Below are 19,502 nucleotides of genomic sequence, written 5' to 3' on the forward strand. Positions count from 1 at the left end.
AGGAGTCCAAGGGGGAATGGGGATGGAGAGTGGGAGATGGGGAAGGAAAGTGCGGTGGGAGCCACGCTGCTTTCCTGCTTTCTCCTTCCCTAATGGATTCAATAATCGACTGGAAGTGGGAGTGAAAGCGCTCTGGCCAGGCAGTGCACGGAACATCCGATCCCCTGCCGGGACCTGGGGGAAGGAAACAGCCCCAAGAGCCAGGGATGGAGCAGGGAGCATCCCTGAGCCACGGGGTGGGATTGCTGAAGGGGGCACTGCACCCTCTGCCTCTCCTGCCCACGGCAAAGATGTGTCACAGGGCTTTGCTGAAATCCCTGCCTGGCTGATCCTGGCTCAGCTGGCCAGTCCCACCCAGCAGTGCCAGGCCAGCAGTGCCTTGTGGAGCTCCAGGGAGGGTGGGACGTGCCAGGGGGTGCTGCCAGCCTGGACACAGCTCTGGGCAGCGCTGCCTGCTCAGCGTGGGGAGAAGTGGATGAGCCTTGGACAGAGGGGGCATGGAAAGCAACCTTTGGACTGAGGGGCCGTGCCCCCTATCCCCTGATCCCCCTTACATAAAGCACCTGCTGAGGTCACTGCTGTCCCCAGCTCCTCTGCGGTGGCTCCTGGAGGGCCTCAATGACATGATTATCCCTCCTTAGCAGAGCATTTCCAAAGCCCAAGGAGGGCTTTGCTCACTAATCTGGCATTCAGTGCAGATAATAGGCTTTGAGCTGAAGCCCTCCTGGAGTCTATTTTAAGGTGGTTTTGTAGCTTTGTCGCCTGTCACAGCAAGAGCCATCCTGTTACAGTGCTCCAGGGGCCACACCACGGGCGCTCCTAGCCGCTGTCCCCTGCCAGAGAAGCTCCTTCCCCTGCCCCCGTGCCATGCCCAGCCCCTGCACCTCCCCAGCCTTGCCAGGCTCCTGTCTTCCCCTTCCCAAAAGCTTTAAGGGGCCTCCTCAGGAAGGAGGTGGAAAGGCCATTTCCCAGGCCTGGAGCAGGACTGGGCTGAGGTGTCTGTCCAGTGGTGTCTGTCCAGTGGTGTCTGTCCAGTGAGGAGTCTGTCCAGTGGTGTCTGTCCAGTGGTGTCTGTCCAGTGAGGAGTCTGTCCAGTGGTGTCTGTCCAGTGGTGTCTGTCCAGTGAGGAGTCTGTCCAGTGGTGTCTGTCCAGTGGTGTCTGTCCAGTGGTGTCTGTCCAGTGGTGTCTGTCCAGTGGTGTCTGTCCAGTGAGGAGTCTGTCCAGTGGGGAGTCTGTCCAGTGGGGAGTCTGTCCAGTGAGGAGTCTGTCCAGTCTGCCCCGTGTCCTTGCCTGCAAGGGGTCACCCTGCCCTGTCCAGCCCTATGAAGTGGCCTGGGCCAAGGGGCTCCACACTTCTGGCCAGGAGTTTCCCTAGTTTAGGAAATTCCTTATTTGGGGTAACAGGTGAGGCTGTTTCAGAAGGGAGGCTCCCTCCAGGGACAGCTGGGGACACGCTGTGTCCCCACCCCAGGGCTGCAGGGGAAAGGCAGCCTGGTCCCCCTGACATCCAGAAACACCTGGGATGTGGGGACTCCTCTCTCCCATGGCCTTTTCCTGCTCCTGTCTCCCCTTCCACAACCCCCCGTGTCCCCACCTCGCTTTTCAGGCTCATGTTGTGTCTCCTGTCACCACTCAGCTGGAGAAAGGGGACATCTCCAAGGTGGCATCTGTGTCTCCTGCATTCCCCAGCTCCCAGAGCTCGGTGGAGAAGCTGAGTCCACACCTGTCTTACCCTCCCTGTGTCTGCCAGGAGGTTCCAGCCCGTGGCACAGGCACTGCGAGCCGGGAAGGCCGGGCTGGCAGAGCTCTGGGAGTCTCCAGGGCTCTGTGGTCCAGCCCAGCATGCACTGGCAGAGCTGCTGGGATTTGTGGACTGGAATAGCATGAAATGATGCTGAAAATCCGGGTTAATCTGAACTGGCTCCAGAGGCCAGTTCTGCCAGAGCCGCCTCTTTATCTGCAGTGTGAATCTAAATCCACAGCAGGCTTAACTTGGGTCTTGGCAGCTTTACATCAGCTCTGATTAGTTCACATCTCCTTCTTTACAGCTCCCTGACCCTCTGCTGGGGAGGATGCCTCCAGACTGTCAATATTTTAGATTTCCACATCAGTGTCACAGTCCTCAGGTGTCCCCAGGGCAGCTCCCAAAAATGTCCCCTGGCCTCCTGCCCCCCTGAGAGCCACGTCCCTGGGAGATGTTGTGCTTCTGACAGCCAGCACATCACAAAGGGTGGGAGACCACCCTGCCCCCCTAAACCCAGGCCTAACTCTGAGCCAGGCACGTGGAGCTGGCAGCAGATGGGCTGTTGGGTGATGGGAGTGATCCCTGCCTTGGGACCCAGAGGCTCAGCCGCCTCCCGTGGGATTGGCAGCACCAGGAACACCGTGGGATAATGGGAAGGTGTCTGGGGCCATTACCCCCTGACCAGGACATCAGAGCAAACGAGGGTTGTGACCAGAAAAACCATCCAACCTGGAGGTCATTCCAACCACTGCCATGGCAGGGACACCCTCCCCTGTCCCAGGCTGCTCCAAACCTGGCCTTGGGCACTGCCAGCGATCCAGGGGCAGCCACAGCTGCTCTGGGCACCTGTGCCAGGGCCTGCCCACCCTCAGAGGGAACAGTTCCTTCCCAATATCCAATCTAACCCTGCTCTGTCCCCACCTGGGACAGCTGGGACAGCAACTCTTTGCTCAGACACACCAAGTGTCACACAGCTGCTGAGACCTGTCCCCCCGTGCTGCCAAACACCCAAGGACAGAACCCAGATCTGTCTGACTCAGTCAATGGTGGCAGAGATCCCCTTCTCCAGGCCCCAGCCTTTGATGAGTCCATCTTTCATCCCAGCAGCCAATGCCAGGGCATTGCTGGCGAGGTCAGCGGGGCTGGGGACGCAGAGGAGGGTCAGAGACCCTGCCCGTGGGTGGGACACAGCCCCGAGTGCAGCTGCAGTGAGGACAGACACAGACAGACGTGGGCTGACACTTCCCCCATCCTCACACACGCCAGGGCACTTGCTGGGGTCACAACACGGCCATAGAGCCAGGAAAACATGACCCATGGGAAGACACACACAATTTCCAGGATTTTCAGTGGGATTAGTAAAAGACTGAGTGGTGACCAAAAACCTGTGGCAACCAGAGACATCCCACAGCCCGAGGGGAGTGTGCAAACCCATCTGCCACCTTCCTGCAGTCCCTGCCTCACTCCTCAGCCAGCAGAGCCTTGGGGAGCTGGGATTTCCTCCATGCCAGCAGGACAGCGAGGGGCAGGAGAAGGGCTGCTGCTGTTTCTGGGGCAGGGAGGGCTGGCAGGGGGGGCTGCTGGTGACCCTGAGGTCCCAGGTGGGTCACCCAAGCCAAGCTGAAGTGGTGAGCACAGAGATTCCCACTCTGGGAGCCTCTGGCAGATCCCTGGGGTCCGTGGGAGGAGGAGGGATGCTGCCAGTGGGCACTGCCTGCTTTGGCAAAGAACAAGAGGGAAAAGAGGAGAGGGGTGATGTTCAGGGGTTTCACCAGAGAGCACAACAGGGCACTGACAGTTCAGGCTGGACAGCCAGAAGCCCTTTCCACTGCAGCTCAGCTGGGGAGAGGTGCTGAGGAAGGTTTGAAGTTCGCACCAGATGCCAGCAGGGCCAGGATGGAGCCAAAAAGCAGAGACAGTGTCAGCTGCTGGGCTAGAAAGTGTAAATCCCTGGGTGTTGGCTGAGAAAAGCTACATTGCTGCCCTAAATTATTTCTGCTCTCTTCACTGCTGTCCCCAGCCGCCTGTGCTGGGCCATCCCTGCTGCAGCAGAGGCTGGTAATGTGCTGTAATTAAGTGGGCACGAGTCTAATCAGTCTGCAGAGAGCCTTGGACAAAGGCACTGCTAATCCCTGCTATCCCCCTGCAGCAGGGCCAGGCGATGTCCAAGCACAGCAGAGCACCAGCCAGGCACAGGTTGTCGCCTGGTGACTTTTCCTGTCGCAGACTGAGCTGCTCCAGCTGAAATCAGCTCTGTCTCAGCAGCCCCCGAGCTGCAGAGGGGGAGCAGCCACAGCCTCCTGCACAGCCCAGCAAGGGGATGAGGGGAGCCTGCCCTGGCCTTGGCACAGGGATCTGAGACAGGGAACACCCTGAGGAGAGCGGGACAGCAGAATCCCCAGGAAGGGAATGTGCAGCCCCCAGGAGTGCCAGCGCTGCTTTTCCCAGGGAGACTCAAGCTGGTGAAATCCTGCTCCGAGTTCAGCGGGGAGGATGCTGCCAGCACTGCCTGTGCTGTTTGTAACAGCTGAAAGGATTCCTAAGTTCTTCCAGTGAGGTCACAGAGTCACAGAATCACAGAATCATAAACTGGTTTGGGTTGGAAGGGACCGTAGAGCCCATCTCCCATAGGCAGAGACACCTCCCACTGTCCCAGGCTGCTCCAAGCCCTGTCCAGCCTGGCCTTGGACACTTCCAGGGATCCAGGGACAGCCACAGCTTCTCTGGGCACCTGTGCCAGGGCCTATCCACCCTCTGAGTAAAGAATTTCTTCCCAATATCCCATCTAACCCTACACTCTTCCAGTTTGAAGCCATCCCCCCTTGTCCTGGCACTCCATCCCTTGGAAATAGTCTCTCTCCCATCTTCCTTCAGGTACTGGAAGGCCACAGCTGGGTCACCCCAAAGCCTCTGTTGGGGTCCTGGCTGCTCAAACAGGGTCACACACCAGGAGGGAGTCACTGTTCCTTAGGGCAGAGCTCCTGCTGGGTTTGTGGCAGCAAAGGAAGGGAGGTGTTCCTGGGGTGTGGGTTCTGTCCCTTTGGTCCCCTGCCAGCTGCCCCCTCCCACGGCAGCAGGGCCCGGGCAGCAGAGGGGTTAAGGCAGCCCGAGCTCCCCACCATCCATCCATCCATCCTGCAAATCTGACGGCCCCATCTCTTCAACAGGCCCAGATTGATTTCTTGACTGGGAGCAATGAGCAGCTTCACATGAAAAATGAGGGTTTGTGCCGTCAATAGAAGTTCTAATTACAACTTAAATCCAGGACATTCTTTACAGCGCACACCAGATTTACAGCGCTTGCAGGTGGGCGTGCAGCCCTTTCTAATTAAAGCAGCACGCACTGCAGATTGCTCCACACGGCCCCAGCAAGGGCACCACTGGCACCGAGCTCGCCAGGGAGGCACCAGGCACCCCAAGGGCACCGGGGAAGGATGGGAAGCTCCAGTTCCTCCTCTCTCTTCTCTCTCCTGGCTGCTCACAGCGGGCCAGCCAGGGATGGACGGTCCCCACTGCCCAGCACGGTCACCCTGGGCCCACCCTGCTTCTGTCGCGCTGGGTCTGGCTGGGACACACAGAGCCACAGGATCACAGAACATCCTGAGCTGGAAGGACCCACAGGATCACCCAGTCCAACCCCAGCCCTGCCCAGACACCCCAGCACCCCAGCCTGGGCATCACTGGAGCGCTGTCCAAAGGCTCCTGCAGCTCTGGCAGCCTCGGGGCCGTGCCCATTCCCTGGGAAGAGCTGGGATTTTGTGGGAAGGAGCCCCTGAGTTATGGGAAGTGACAGTGGTCAAATAAGAGATTTTTAGGTTTCAGGCATTAGCTTGAGCTTGTGTGAAACAAAGCCACACAAGGCTCTCACTCTGACCTCAGGAATTATAAGGAGGAATCCAAACAGTCCTTAGAGGAAGCGCCTTGTTGGCCAGGGAGCTCTGGCAGAGGGAGGTGGCATTTCTGGACGTGTCCCATGTCACAGAGAGGTGCTGCTGGGGAGGCACCCTCTGTACCTGTCCTGCTGCTTCACCTCCCCCAGCCCCCGGACACTGCAGGATCCCTGTGCCACATCCCCTGTGCTGCTCCAAGGGTCTGAGAGGAGCCAGAGGGGTGGGGGTGTGTGGGAACTGTGCTTTCTAACAGAGCCCCAAAAGGAGCTGGAGTTGGAGGAGAACACAAACAAGAAATGCTGAGCAGGTCTTCACCAGCTGAGGAGAGATCCTGGCTCCTTGGACGATGCTGTGTGTCCAAAATAACTTCCACTGGGGATCTGGCTGCCCCAGCCATGGGAGCAGCTCAGTTCCTCACAGAGGGCACTGGGATTAGGGAATGAGCCTTTCCAGGTGGATGTCAGGATCCAGGATGACCGGAGAAGTTGCTGCTGCGGTGCTCAGCCCCTGCCCTGGGCTCTGCTGCAGCCCTGCCTGCCTCTCCCAGTGCATCCCTGCTCCCAGCTCTGCTCCTGGAGTGGAGGGAGTCCCGAGACATTCCTTGTTCAGCACAGGATTTGTGGAGCTGAGCCGGGTTGCAGGGAGCAGGGAGAGCTCACTGATTTCCCAGGCTGGAAGTTAAATTACTCCTGCCATGAGCTGCTGCTTTGGAGAACAGAAAATCCCAGCAGAAGGTGAGAGGCGAGGAAAGTGCAAAGCACCAGGACTCTGCAGAACTTCCCCCTGCCTCAGCTGGAGCCTGGAGAGCTGGGGCTGGGTTTAGAGGCCAGGTCAGGGGTGAGAGTCATCTCCAGAGCCTTTTCCACGGGGAGCTTGCAGAGGCAGAAAGGTGATGCTGAAAGCTGCTCTGCAAGGATCCCCCATGTCCTGGATCAGAGCCTGGGACTGCTGGCTGATAGCAAAGGGCAGCAAAGGGGATCACCCAGTGATCCAAAGCAGCCTGGGACTGGAGGGCCAGATTGACAGACCCAGCAGGATGTGAGGATGTGACCCTGCACGGAGCTGCCAGCTCCTGAGAGGCCACAGCTGCCTGTGAAATGTGAGGAACAGGAGCTCTGTGCTAGGGTGAGCCAGAAACTGCCCCCATGACTCAGCCAGTCTGGACCAAAGCTCACCACAAACAGCTGGGGGGCCCAGGACATCCGGGATGAGGGCAAAACCTCCGGCTCCTTCCTCCCTGCTCGCTGAATTTCCTGATTAGAACAAGATAAAACAGGCTGTGTCATCCAGCCCCTGATGTGGGTGAGCAGCTCCCGAGCCCAGATGTGAGCAGCCCCATCCTGACACGCCTGCTCTGGTTTATCAAAGCTGACCAAACTCCACCAAAGTCCTTCCATGTGGTGCCCACCACTCCCACACCCAGCAGGAATGTCCTGGGGCACGAACCCGTTGGGATGTGAACACACCAGGAACTGGGAGAGCCCCCCCAGCTGACGTGCCTCAAAACTCCCCGTTATTGTCCCTCAGAGCTAGAAACTAAGAGGGAAAAATGGAGGATGGGAGTTCCTGATCCAGTGATGTCCAATTCCCGCAGCCCTCAGGGTCCAGGGCTCGTGGGGTCTGCCCAGACACAGAATTCCAGGCTGTCCAGAGGATGCCCAGGGGTACCTGGGGGTGGATAGGATCACCCTGCACACTGAGACTGCTCTTTGGGCCCCCACCCACCCAGGCAGGCTCTGTCCAGCTCCTGGGCTTGGCCACATCACCTCGGGCTGTTGTCCCTGTTCCTCGGGATTCCAGTGGGATTTCTGCTGGCTGTCAGAGGTGCACCAAAGCCACATCTCTGCAAGACTTCAGCCCCAGAGAGGAAGAATCCCTTGGGTCACTGCCTGGGGAGGATTTTGCCTCTGTCCAGGACCCTGAAACAAATCCCTGCTGTGTTTGGACTCTGTCTGCAAGGAGAGATATTGGAGAAGATTTGGTCTGGGTTTGCTCCTCAAACATGAGGCTCTGGTGACTGCATCACCTGCAGGTCACGCGGGGCTGATACAGGTTTTGGGGAAAAGTTTCTGTTTTTTGAAACAGGAAGGTTTTTTTCTGTGCTAACCAACATTTTTGCTCCTATTGCTCTGCTGTGGAGTGTCCCATGTTGGGATCAGGATTTGGCTCAGCCTCTTCACAGCAGTGACTGTGCCTGTCACATGGAGCATCCCAAAAACAGCCCCACAGGAGCCCCTTCCCAGGAAATCACAGAATCATGGAATGAGTTGTGTTGGAAGGGACCTTAAATCCCACCCAGTGCCACCCCAGCCATGGCAGGGACACCTCCCACTGTCCCAGTGACACCTCCCACTGTCCTAGGGTCACCCCCACTGTCCCAGGGTCACCCCCACTGTCCCCAGGGTCACCCCCACTGTCCCAGGCTGCTCCAGCCCCAATGTCCAGCCTGGCCTTGGGCACTGCCAGGGATCCAGGGACAGCCACAGCTGCTCTGGCAATTCCAGCCCAGCCCCTCCCCACCCTCCCAGGGAACAATTCCTGCCCAAGATCCCACCCAAATCTCCCCTTTTCCAATCTCAAGCCATTCCCTGTGTCCTGTCCCTGCAGGCCTTGTCCCCAGTCCCTCTCCAGCTCTCCTGGAGCCCCTGCAGGCCCTGGAGGGGGCTCTGAGCTCTCCCTGGAGCTTCTCCTCTCCAGCTGAGCACCCCCAGCTCTCCCAGCCTGGCTCCAGAGGGGCTCCAGTTTACTGTCTCCCCTTTGGATTCATTCCAAGAGGTCAACAGGGAAGCACTGCAAGAGGTTCTTGTAGGTGGACAAAGGCACTTTTTAGGAGACCCTGCAAGACTTTGTGGACAGAGCCAGAGGATCCTTCGCAGCCAGCCACCACATCACGTGCACTTTGAACCCCGAAGGAAGAATGTGAGCTTCGGGGTGGGGTGGGGAAATAAAAAATCCTTCTTATGGTGGATTCCTCCCATCTCCCAGTTGAAATCCTCCCCACGCTGGGCTGTGCAGGAGCTGATAAGGAGGCAGGGAAGAGGCAGCAGCCAACGCCTGCGCCTCCCTCCGCCTCTGCTTTTATGTAGTTTGGAAGTGCTCTGAAACTGCTGGGCACAGACACTTCTGAGGCAGCAGCAACTTTGCACGGCGCGGTTGTTTTATGTCTGAACTGTACATACAGCAGTGAATAGAGCTCATAAAAGATGGATGTATTCTTGTTCTTTTTGCTGGTTTTGATTTATTATTTACTTCACTTTTTTCAACTCTCCCGAAGTGCTGTAAATCATCTAAATCATTTTTCTCCTCTGCTTGGCTAGTTTGGGGGAGCTGAAGCGAGATGATAGCGCCTCACCTCCTCGGCAGCGCGGGGTTTGCTGGGGGCTTTCAGGAAGAGAGAGAAAAACCAGGAAATTTGAGCTCTTAACGTCTCCATAAAGCAGCTCGGAAAGGCTTAAAGGTCTTCTTCCGTCTGCAGGGCTCTGAGGCTCAGCCTCGGCTCTGGGAGCTCTCCTGGCTCAGGATTCCTGCCCATCCGGGGCTGGTTCACCGAGCAAATCCCTGCAGGGAAGGTTTGTGCACACCCTGCCCGTGGTGCAGGTCAGGAGGGACAGGACAGGGATGGGGGGACACTTCCAAGCACGCAGCTCTGCTCCAGGGGAGCTCCCAAGGCCTGGGCAGTGCCTGGAGATGTTCTCTCACTCTCAGGTCAGGGCCAGCACATTCCAACAGCCAGAGCTCCTCCAGAAATGGACCCTGGGCCCCTCTGTGAGGAGGGAAAGAGAGAGAAGGAGAGGGGAAGAGAGGAGAGGAGAGGAGACTCGAGGAGACTCGAGGAGACTCGAGGAGACTCGAGGAGACTCGAGGAGACTCGAGGAGAGGAGAGGAGAGGAGAGGAGAGGAGAGGAGAGGAGAGGAGGAGGGAGAGGAGAGGAGAGGAGAGGAGAGGAGAGGAGAGGAGAGGAGAGGAGAGGAGAGGAGAGGAGAGGAGAGGAGAGGAGGAGAGGAGAGGAGAGGAGAGGAGAGGAGAGGAGAGGAGAGGAGAGGAGAGGAGAGGAGAGGAGAGAGAGGAGAGGGAGAGGAGAGGAGAGGAGAGGAGAGGAGAGGAGAGGAGAGGAGAGGAGAGGAGAGGAGAGGAGAGGAGGAGAGGAGAGGAGAGGAGAGGAGAGGAGAGGAAGAGAAGAGAAGAGAAGAGAAGAGAAGAGAAGAGAAGAGAAGAGAAGAGAGAGAAGAGAAGAGAAGAGAAGAGAAGAGAAGAGAAGAGAAGAGAAGAGAAGAGAAGAGAAGAGAAGAGAAGAGAAGAGAAGAGAAGAGAAGAGAAGAGAAGAGAAGAGAAGAGAAGAGAAGAGGAGAGAAGAGAAGAGAAGAGAAGAGAAGAGAGAAGAGGTCTGTGCCCACAGCTGGAGCAGACAGAGCAGATTTCCAAGGGCCCTGCTGCTGTTGGAGCACCCCCCATGCACCCAGCTCAGCAGGGTGTGAATTCTGCTGAATTCTGCACAAAGCCAGGCCAGTCCTGCACACCTGGAGCCTTCCTCCCTCTACACCCCCTTGCTGCTCCCAGGATTTTTCCTGCCAGCTCCCAGCATGGGCACAGAGGGAGGGGATTGTTCCCAGCACCTCTGGGGGAGGCTTTGGGTGTCCCCACCAAAGCTGGATCTGTGGAATCCATGGTGTCCCCTGGACTCAGGAGGCATCCACTGAGCAGGGAGTGAACCCAGCAGTTGGATGAACCCAGCATTTCAAGCCCAGCAGAAGCACAGGGTGGCCCTGACTGTGGATGACAGACAGAGCAGAGCCCTGGAAGCACCGAGGGCTCCTGGGGAAGCAGTGGATGGGGCAAGAGGAGGGCAGTGATCCCTGCATCCCTTTCCACAGGGATGGGCAGGGCCAGAGGGCTCCTCTCACCTCCCCACACTCTCAGCCAGACGCAGGCACCGCATCCTCACAGCCAAGAGCACGCCAGGCTCAGGGCTGCCAGTCAGGGGCTCTGTCTCCTTCCTGTCACTTTGTTTTAGGAGGAATTCAGCTGTAGGGAGAGAAAACGAGCAAGCTGCTAATGAAAGGGCAGCTGCTGCTCGGTGTCAGGCGTGTGAGACCCCACTGGGAGCTCAGCTGGGCGCAGTGGGTGGCTGGACACCGTTTATTTTTACATTAGAGCTATTTTCCTCTTGCGCTGTCTGCTTTGTGCTCTTTATTTCTGAGTCAGTTCAGCCCCTGTCAGATGGACATCGATGCAGGATGCACAAACCTTCCCAGTAAAAGCTAATTTTGGGATAATAACCGATGGGGGAGGGAGGGTTTTGGCTCAGCTGTCCTTGGTGGGGGGCACTACCTGCCCTTGCCTCAGCAAAGAGGGGAGCGTGGAACACAGGGCAGAACCTCCACATTAAACGCCAAGAATTGCCTGTGGGTTTAGAAATCACAGAATCACAAGGTTTGGGTTTGAAAGGACCTTGAAGCTCATCTCATTCCACATCTGCCATGGCAGGGACCCCTTCCAGAGTGCTCCAAGCCCCGTCCACCCTGGCCTTGGACACTGCCAGTGATCCAGGGGCAGCCACAGCTGCTCTGGGCACCTCAGTGCCCTCACAGGAAAGAATTTCCTCCTAATATCTATTTTAAACCTGCCTCTGTCTGTTTAAAACCATCCCCCCTTGCCCTTTAAGCATCTGTCCATATCAAAATTCTCCCTCCCTCCTGGGGAGGCAGGGAGCCCTGGGCCTGGAGCAGGTTATCAGAGCACAGGGTGCCTGTGCCCCTGCTGATGGGCAGGTGGGACATCACAGGCTGTGCTTGAGGACAGGTGGCATCACTGCCAGGTGTGATGGGGACAGGATGGCTGCTTGAGGACAGGTGGCATCACTGCCAGGTGTGATGGGGACAGGATGGCTGCTTGAGGACAGGTGGCATCACTGCCAGGTGTGATGGGGACAGGGTGGCTGCAGTCTCCTCACTGTGAACTGCTTTTGTATTTTAAAAGCTGCAGTGTCCTTGTGTGGGAATGGGCCGTAGCTGGACAGACTCTCTGGAAAGGGGAGAGATGTGAGAGCTCTGCAGGGCATTCAGATGTTGAGGATTCCAGAAACAAATCTGTCTCTGCAAAAAAATCCCTGAGTCATTTCTTTGTCCTGCATTTTCAATTTCCTGTAGGAATTCCTTCACACTCCCCTCTGAAGCTGTGACCCTCCCCTGATTCCCAGGGCTGGGGGTCAGTGGGATTGGGAAGCCCAGCCCTCCCCAAGGCTGCTCTGTGTGAGCAGAGCATCCCTTGGCACGAAGCTGATGGAGGTGACGTGGGGCCCAGCCCCAGCCCAGCCCGTGGCTCACCTGTGGGGAGCAGGGGGAAGCTCCTCCAGGCTGTCCCTGCCTGTCCTGAGTGCCTGGAGCTGTGCAGGTGTTCTCAGCACAGGTGAGACCCCACAGAGCTCCCACTTTTCACTGCCATGAAATTGGTGCTGATTAGGAGGCAGGGAGAGCCCAGCTCTGCTCTCAGTGATTAATCACGGGGTGCCAGGGGAGCACCCTGGACTCACCTCACCTCATTTGAGACATTTATAAATTTAAGGTCTAAATCTGAGTTAGCCCTTCCCAGTTCCAGGCCAGGAGGAATGGTCACTTCCAGAGGGTCAAATCAGAGCCAATTAGCGCTGCAAGGCTTTCGAGCTCAGAGCTGGGATGCTCCGAGGTGGGGAATGGCATCCAGGAGGGCTGCACGGGGCACAGGGAGTGAGGCAGAGCGGTGATGATGATGAGGAGGAGGAGGAAGCAGCGGTGAAGCTGGGGGCCTTGGGGACAACACCAAGTGCCCGGGGGTGCAGATGCCGCCAGGGCGTGACACATCCGAGCACAGCGCTGCCCCGGTGCCCACACGGCTCTGACTGAGTCAGCCTGACAGCAGAGCAGTAACAGACTCAGACATCACATTTAAATGCCCATAAATTTGGAAACAGAGCCAGAGCTCTTTAATCTTGGTTCATTTTTTCATTCGTAACGAGATAACAAAGGAAGCCAAGCGCGAGCTCGAGTCATGAATTATTTAGGGAGGGCACATCCATCTCTGGTGGTTTGGGGTTTGCTCTGCCAGCCTGGGGTGTGCGGGGTGAGCAGCCCCTGGCCGAGGGCCAGCTGGGTGCTGGATGTTCCCTTCAGGGTGTGATGCCCTGTGGGCACTGTGGTTCATTCCAGCTCCGATGGGCACAGGGAGGTCCCAGGCTCTGTGGCCTCCAGGATGGCTCTGAGAGCTCGTGCACAACCCCTCTCATCTTCTCCTGGCAGGGATTTTTCCTCCTGGAAAGGGTGGGTTTTATCCCCACACACACACACTCCCAAACCAGGATATTCAGCAAACGCTTGCCTTAATGCAGAGATCAGAAAGCAGGGGAAGGCAGCAAGGCAAGGGCCCGCAGCAAGATAATCTCAGCAAGAGCCATCCCTCGAGCACAGCTGGCACCTGGAGACACGTGGAAGGAGGGAGCCCAGTGTCCCCTGGCTGGTTTGGGGGCCAGAACCCTCTGTCCTGGCTCCAGGCACAGCACAGCCCTGCAGAGGAGGCTGTGCCAGCAGCAGGGCAGAGGAGCTGAAGGGAGAGAGCTTTTCCACCCTGCTCAGAGCCTGGTGAGAAGGATGGAGGCTCCTGAGCAGCCTGGAGCACCAATTTCACGGAAATCCATTTATCTCTCCTTCCTGCAACCCTCACGACATGAATAAATGATGATTGCAGAAGTGATGAACCTGCCCCTGTTTAGGTGTGAAATGAATGTTTACAGGCATAGAATAAATCAAGTATCCCACGGGCGAGCAGCGGGATATTAAACCAAACACCTTTGTGTGCTTAGCCCTTGCTGGGAGAGGCCAAGGGTTTGAAGCCTGGCCAGGTATTGCCATCAGCTCTGGCATGGCAGTGCCAAACTCTGGAAGATCCCAGAGGATGAGCAGCTTTCCTTCCTCTTCCCCACCTTCCTCCTCCGTCTGAATCCGCACCTCTCTCCCCGCCCAGCGCCACAATCTGCACAGCCTCGAAGAAGTCAGGAATACAATGCAAATTCGGGAAGGATTGGCAAGAAATTGTGTGTGTGCTGGTTGCCTGTCAGCATGCAGAGTACTTCTAATCTTGTCACATAAATAATATGATTATGTAAAATATCAAACAGTTGGAATAAACTTAAAAGCCTCAATGTTCTAGTCACAGACTTAATAGAGGGTGGGGGGGGAAGGAAGGAAAAACAACAAAAAAATAAGTAAAATCCCTTTTTACTCTGCAGCATGAAGGGGAAATGGCTCCTCTCTGAAATCCAGGGGATGAGGAGGTGGGAGCTGCTTGAGGAGACAGAGCTGCTCCCTGGGGAGCAGGACACGGCCCCAGCCTCGCCTCACCTGGGCAGGAGGGCCAGCAGAGGAGCCTCTGCCAAGGTCACCGAGGACTCTGGGGACAGAGCCAGTGTCCCCTGACACCAATCTGCTCTTCCCCTGTGCCAGCCTGTGCTGTGGGCACCCCCTCCAGCCGGGGGAGAGGAGAGCTGAGCTCCCAGCCCCAGCACCCAGCCCGAACCGGGCAGGGAGGGAGAGCTGAGCTCTGGGAACACATCCCTGCCTCCTCTGCCTCGCTGTGCATCGCTAATGCTGTCCTCTATTTGTAGCGCCCGCAGTGGTGCCCGCGCCGCAGCAGGATGAGAGAGCAGGCAGCGCTGCCCGGGGAGCCGCCGCCGGGATTTTGCTACTGGCCCCAAGATCAAGAGCAGCATGAAAAGCCAGAGTGCCTTTGTTAGAGCTCACTAAAGAGCCCAGGCTGATTGAGATGGAAAACAAAATCCGCTCCTCATCCCCCACACAGGCTCTTGCACGGCACAGACTCGAGCCCCTCGTGTGCACTGACAGGATTTATGGCCGTGACCCCTCAAATCCAGCTGGGAGCTGAAGCCAGAGCAACCTCAGAGCTTCATCCCTGTGGAATACACCTAGGTCTTCCTCCAGATCCCTGGAATGGAATGGGCTCCCCTGGGAGAGGTGGATGGGCACGGCCCCGAGGCTGCCAGAGCTGCAGGAGCCTTTGGACAGCGCTCCAGGGATGCCCAGGCTGGGGGTGCTGGGGGGTCTGGGCAGGGCCTGGTTGGACTGGGTGATCCCTGTGGGGCCCTTCCAGCTCTGAATATTCTCTGATTCCATGATCCACCTTTCCAGGCCATTCCCTGAGCAGACACAGCACAACCGAGGCAGGGCAGGGCCTGTGTCTGCTGGGAAAGCTCCAGCATGAGGCAATGCACGAGCTCCTTCCCTGGCCTGCCCTTGGTGGACATGCAGGAGGCATTTTGTGCTGTGTTCCATCTTCACAAGAGGCACAAAGCAGCCAGCAGCCTCACCATCCTCAGCGTGGGGCTGGAAACTCCAGCCCTGGAAGCTCATCCCCGACTGGGCTCTGCGTGCATCAAAGCCAAACCTGGCAAGGCCTGGGCTGCAAATCCTGTCCTTGCCAGCCCTCAGTGCCCCCAGCACTCCCCACAGCCTCCAGGGAAGGTGCTGGGATGGGGGCAGATGAGATGAGGCCTTTGGGCAGGGAGGACATTCCCTGTCTGCTGGAACCCAGCTCAGGCCTGGCTGCCATCCTGTGACCCTGCTGTATCTCCTCCATGCTCATCACCAACACTGACTTGCTTTTCCCAGACTTTGAGAAGTTCTGGAGGCCTTGGGATAAACCCCAGCTCTGGAGATTTGTCTGGGGGCACAGCTGGGGCAGGGACACGTGGCTGAGGCTGGTGTGGGGACAGGGCATGGCTGTGGAGCGGTGCCAGGCTGCAGCTGTGTGCCCTGCTCGGGGCAGTAACTCACACACTGAGCTGCCCCTTCTGCTCAGCAGAGAGGCTTTGATGAGCTGAGCTGCGGGCAGGGCTCTGAGAGCAACACGGGCACTTTTCCTGGCACTCTCCCTGCCCCTGCCTCCCTCCAGTCTGTCCGTTCTGCCTGGGGAGACAGTCAAGGCCACAGCACGGAGCTGCCCATTTAATGAAAGAAAGAGTTTTTCTCATCTGGCTCTTCTAAAAGAGGGAAGAAAAATTGCTGTCTGCGGGGCTCCCACAAAAAAAATGGGAGCAGACCCGCCCACTCTCAGTTAATGGATGAAAAAACCTGGGAAAATCTGCACTGCATCTCCTGTGCTAAGCAGACCTTCACACTGGGGCCCTGTGTCTTTGTGACCAAGAAATCCCCATTAGAAATCTCCATTTCTAAGGATTCCTTCCCCTTGGGCATCCCTAGAAGGGATGGACAGGTTTCTGGAAGGGCTGTGTGACCCATTTTTCTGAGCTGGAGCAGGCTGAGACCCTGCAGCGGGGGATTGCAGGTCACATCCCCACTGAGCCTCGGAGCTCCTTGCTGCTGCCTTCACTCCTGGAGGAAAAGCCCTCTCTGCTGCCAGAGAGCCGCACCTGGTGCCCACGCCGTGCCACAGTGCCCGGGGCAGCCTGGCTGGGGAGCAGCTGCCAGCTCCATGTGCTGCCTCCTCCCGGCTCCCCACTCGTGTTCCACCTCCCCAGGCACTGCACAATAAAAGGCAGAGCCCTGCCAAGGCAGCAGTGGCTGCTCCATCCCTCCTCACTCTCAATAGCTCTGCCCCCAAACCAGCCTGGCAGCCCCACGGGTGGAAGCAAACTCAGTGTCCCACCCTCCCTGTGGTCACATAAATGGCAAATATCCCTTTCCAGAGCTCAAAATTGCTCTGAATGACAAAATCCCTGATTCTGGGGCTCCTCATCCACTCCTGTCCCACCCATCTCCCTCCTGCAGGATGTCTGGGACTCGCCAGAACTGAGAAGTTCTCCCTGGAGCTTTTACCTCTCCAGGTGAGCACCCCCAGCCTGGCTCCAGCCCTGTCACTGGCTTTGTGGCCTCCTCTGAACTCCCATCCAATGCCATGGCTCTGGGAACCTCCCTTCCCTCTCCCAGCACTGTTTGCTGATCCCACTCCACAGCTGCTGCAGCACCAGGACGATGCTGTTACAGCTCCTTAGAGGCTTGGCCAGGACCTGGATTTTCCCACTCAAAATTTTACATTTTACAAAATGTGAGGGAACAGAGCATTGTGGTTGTCAGTGACAGCTCCTGGGGCTTCCAACACCCAAGGAGGAGAAATATCAAGTTTCACCTGATCCCTCTGCACCATCCCTGTGTTTGAAGCTCCCTCCCAGCCTGGAGCCAAGGACTATAAATCAGAACAGTTTGCTGAAGCAGTCTGGCACTCAGCATTGTGCTCTCCCATGAGGAAAGAATCCCACCCTGCTTTTGTCAGGAAAATACTTCAAAGCAGGGGTGAGGGCACAAAATTCCTCCATCTCCCCAGCCAAATCTTTCTCAGAAGGACAAGGAGGCTCCACCAGCCCCAGCCCAGCCCTGCTCTTGCCTCCAGTGCTGCAACAGCAGCCAGGGTCTCTCTCCCCCCAGCCCAGTAGGGCCCAGGAGGGAATTTCCAGCCCCTCCAGACACGGGCTGAGAGGAGAGAGCCCCTGCCCATCCCCTGGCTGGCTGTGCAGACCCAGCCCTGGCCTCCAGCCCCTCTCCCGGCACAGAGCTACTGCCATTATCCAAAGCCAGGAATTTCTCTTTCTGGGCAGCAAAGAGCATCTCCCCAGCACTGCCTCCCTCACACATGATGAGGAGATACAGCTCAGTAAATCTCATCTTAGCCAAGGGCATCACCCCTCACCAGTTAGCACTAGATCAAACCCAGGTTTATTCAGCCTCCCACTAATCCCTCTGCAACAAGAACCACCTGCAGTCTGGAGCCCGGGATTTAGCAGGGATCGGTGTGCAGGTGTCTCTGATTTGATCAGCCCTTCGGAAACTGCTGCGCTCGGAGCAGCCCGGGGAGGGGGAGCCGTGACAGGGGCAGAGAGAGCAGCAAAGTGGGGGCTGGTGGTCCCCCCCTCCTCACAGACACTTCTGAGAGGCCAAAAAACATTGGAAAGAGATGGGGGAAAGAAAGTTAAAAAAGAAAAAAATAAATCTTATTTTCAAGAATTCTCTGGTACTTAAAAGCTTGAGACCCGCAGGGGAAGCTAATAAATTTTAAATAGTTTGGAGAGTTGAGACCAGCAGTTTAACTTTGTGCGGCTGCTGAGTTGTTTTCCAAGTGTATTTAATGAAACCCTTCATTATGTTCAGATAATTATGATCTCCGCGCTCCTGGTGCTGCTGGAGTTCACCATCTGTGCTCACAGGTACCTGCTCCATCCTGGCACAGTGGGAACCACCAGGCACTCGTGGGGCTGGGACACATTCCCCGGGTTTGTGGGGCTCAGGGAGCTGCCATGGTCCACCCTGGCAGCCACCAGCCCATGGCAGGAGCACAGGGTCCCTGAGATCTCCACCCCTCAGGGTCCTCGTGGGGTTTGGGCCCCTGATGCACTCCGGATTTCCCAATTCACTGTCATTTTACAAAATGTGGGAGGTCAGAGCATCGTGGTTGGCAGCGACAGCTCCTGGGGCTTCCAGCACTCGAGGAGAAATACCAGATTTCACCTGATCCCTCTCCTCGTCCCTGGGACGTTGTTGGGGATGAGGGGGTCTCGTGCTACCTGGTCCTTTGGGGTGAGCAGAGCCCTGCTGTCCCTCCTGCTCTTTGCTGACCTCCATCCAGAGCAGGTGAAGAGTTTGGGCTGCCCAGGGTGAGCTGGGCTCTGCCTTGGTGGGTTTTGCTCTGACAGCACCAGTTCCCGCAGAGCCTCCATCCCCACCCATTGTGGGCTCCCCCACCTGCCCACCCAGCCCCACTTCCAGGGGGTTCCCCAGCCCAGCACCCCCGCTCCAGGCCCTCCAGGAGGCAAGCTCCAGCTTCTCCCCCGCCACCCTTAGGGGTGGGTGGCACTGCGGGAGATCCTGCCTTTGGGGACCGAGCTTCGGGACAGCACCTGGGTGTCTCCAGCCGCGCTGGCCCGGCAGCAGGCACCGCCTGCCCTGCCGGGGGCCCCGCAGCTCTGCCTCCGGCCGTGGGAGGCTGATTCACCCGCGGGAGCCGGGGCCATCTGCGGCACGGGGCTGCGGCTCCCACTGACTCAGCTTCAGCCGCCCACCAGCCCTGGCTACCGGCCCTGACTGCTGGGATCAGTGCCGGGATCAGTGCCGGGATCAGTGCCGGGATCAGTGCCGGGATCACTGCCGGGATCAGTGCCGGGATCAGTGCCGGGATCACTGCCGGGATCAGTACCGGGATCACTGCCGGGATCAGTGCCGGGATCACTGCCGGGATCAGTGCCGGGATCAGTGATGGGATCAGTGCCGGGATCACTGCCGGGATCAGTGCCGGGATCACTGCCGGGATCACTGCCGGGATCAGTGATGGGATCACTGCCAGGATCAGTGCCGGGATCAGTGCCGGGATCACTGCCGGGATCAGTGCCAGGATCACTGCCGGGATCACTGCCGGGATCAGTGATGGGATCAGTGCCGGGATCAGTGCCGGGATCACTGCCGGGATCACTGCCGGGATCAGTGCCGGGATCAGTGCCGGGATCACTGCCGGGATCAGTGCCAGATCAGTGCCGGGATCACTGCCGGGATCACTGCCGGGATCACTGCCGGGATCAGTGATGGGATCACTGCCGGGATCAGTGCCGGGATCAGTGCCGGGATCACTGCCGGGATCACTGCCGGGATCAGTGATGGGATCACTGCCAGGATCAGTGCCGGGATCAGTGCCGGGATCAGTGCCGGGATCAGTGCCGGGATCAGTGCCGGGATCACTGCCGGGATCAGTGCCGGGATCAGTGCCGGGATCAGTGCCGGGATCAGTGCCGGGATCAGTGCCGGGATCAGTGCCGGGATCAGTGCCGGGATCAGTGCCGGGATCAGTGCCGGGATCAGTGCCGGGATCAGTGCCGGGATC

Source organism: Pseudopodoces humilis, chromosome 27 (assembly GCF_049639895.1).
Source record: "Pseudopodoces humilis isolate 2021_Gansu_Grassland_sample_001 chromosome 27, ASM4963989v1, whole genome shotgun sequence".
Classification (NCBI taxonomy): domain Eukaryota; kingdom Metazoa; phylum Chordata; class Aves; order Passeriformes; family Paridae; genus Pseudopodoces; species Pseudopodoces humilis.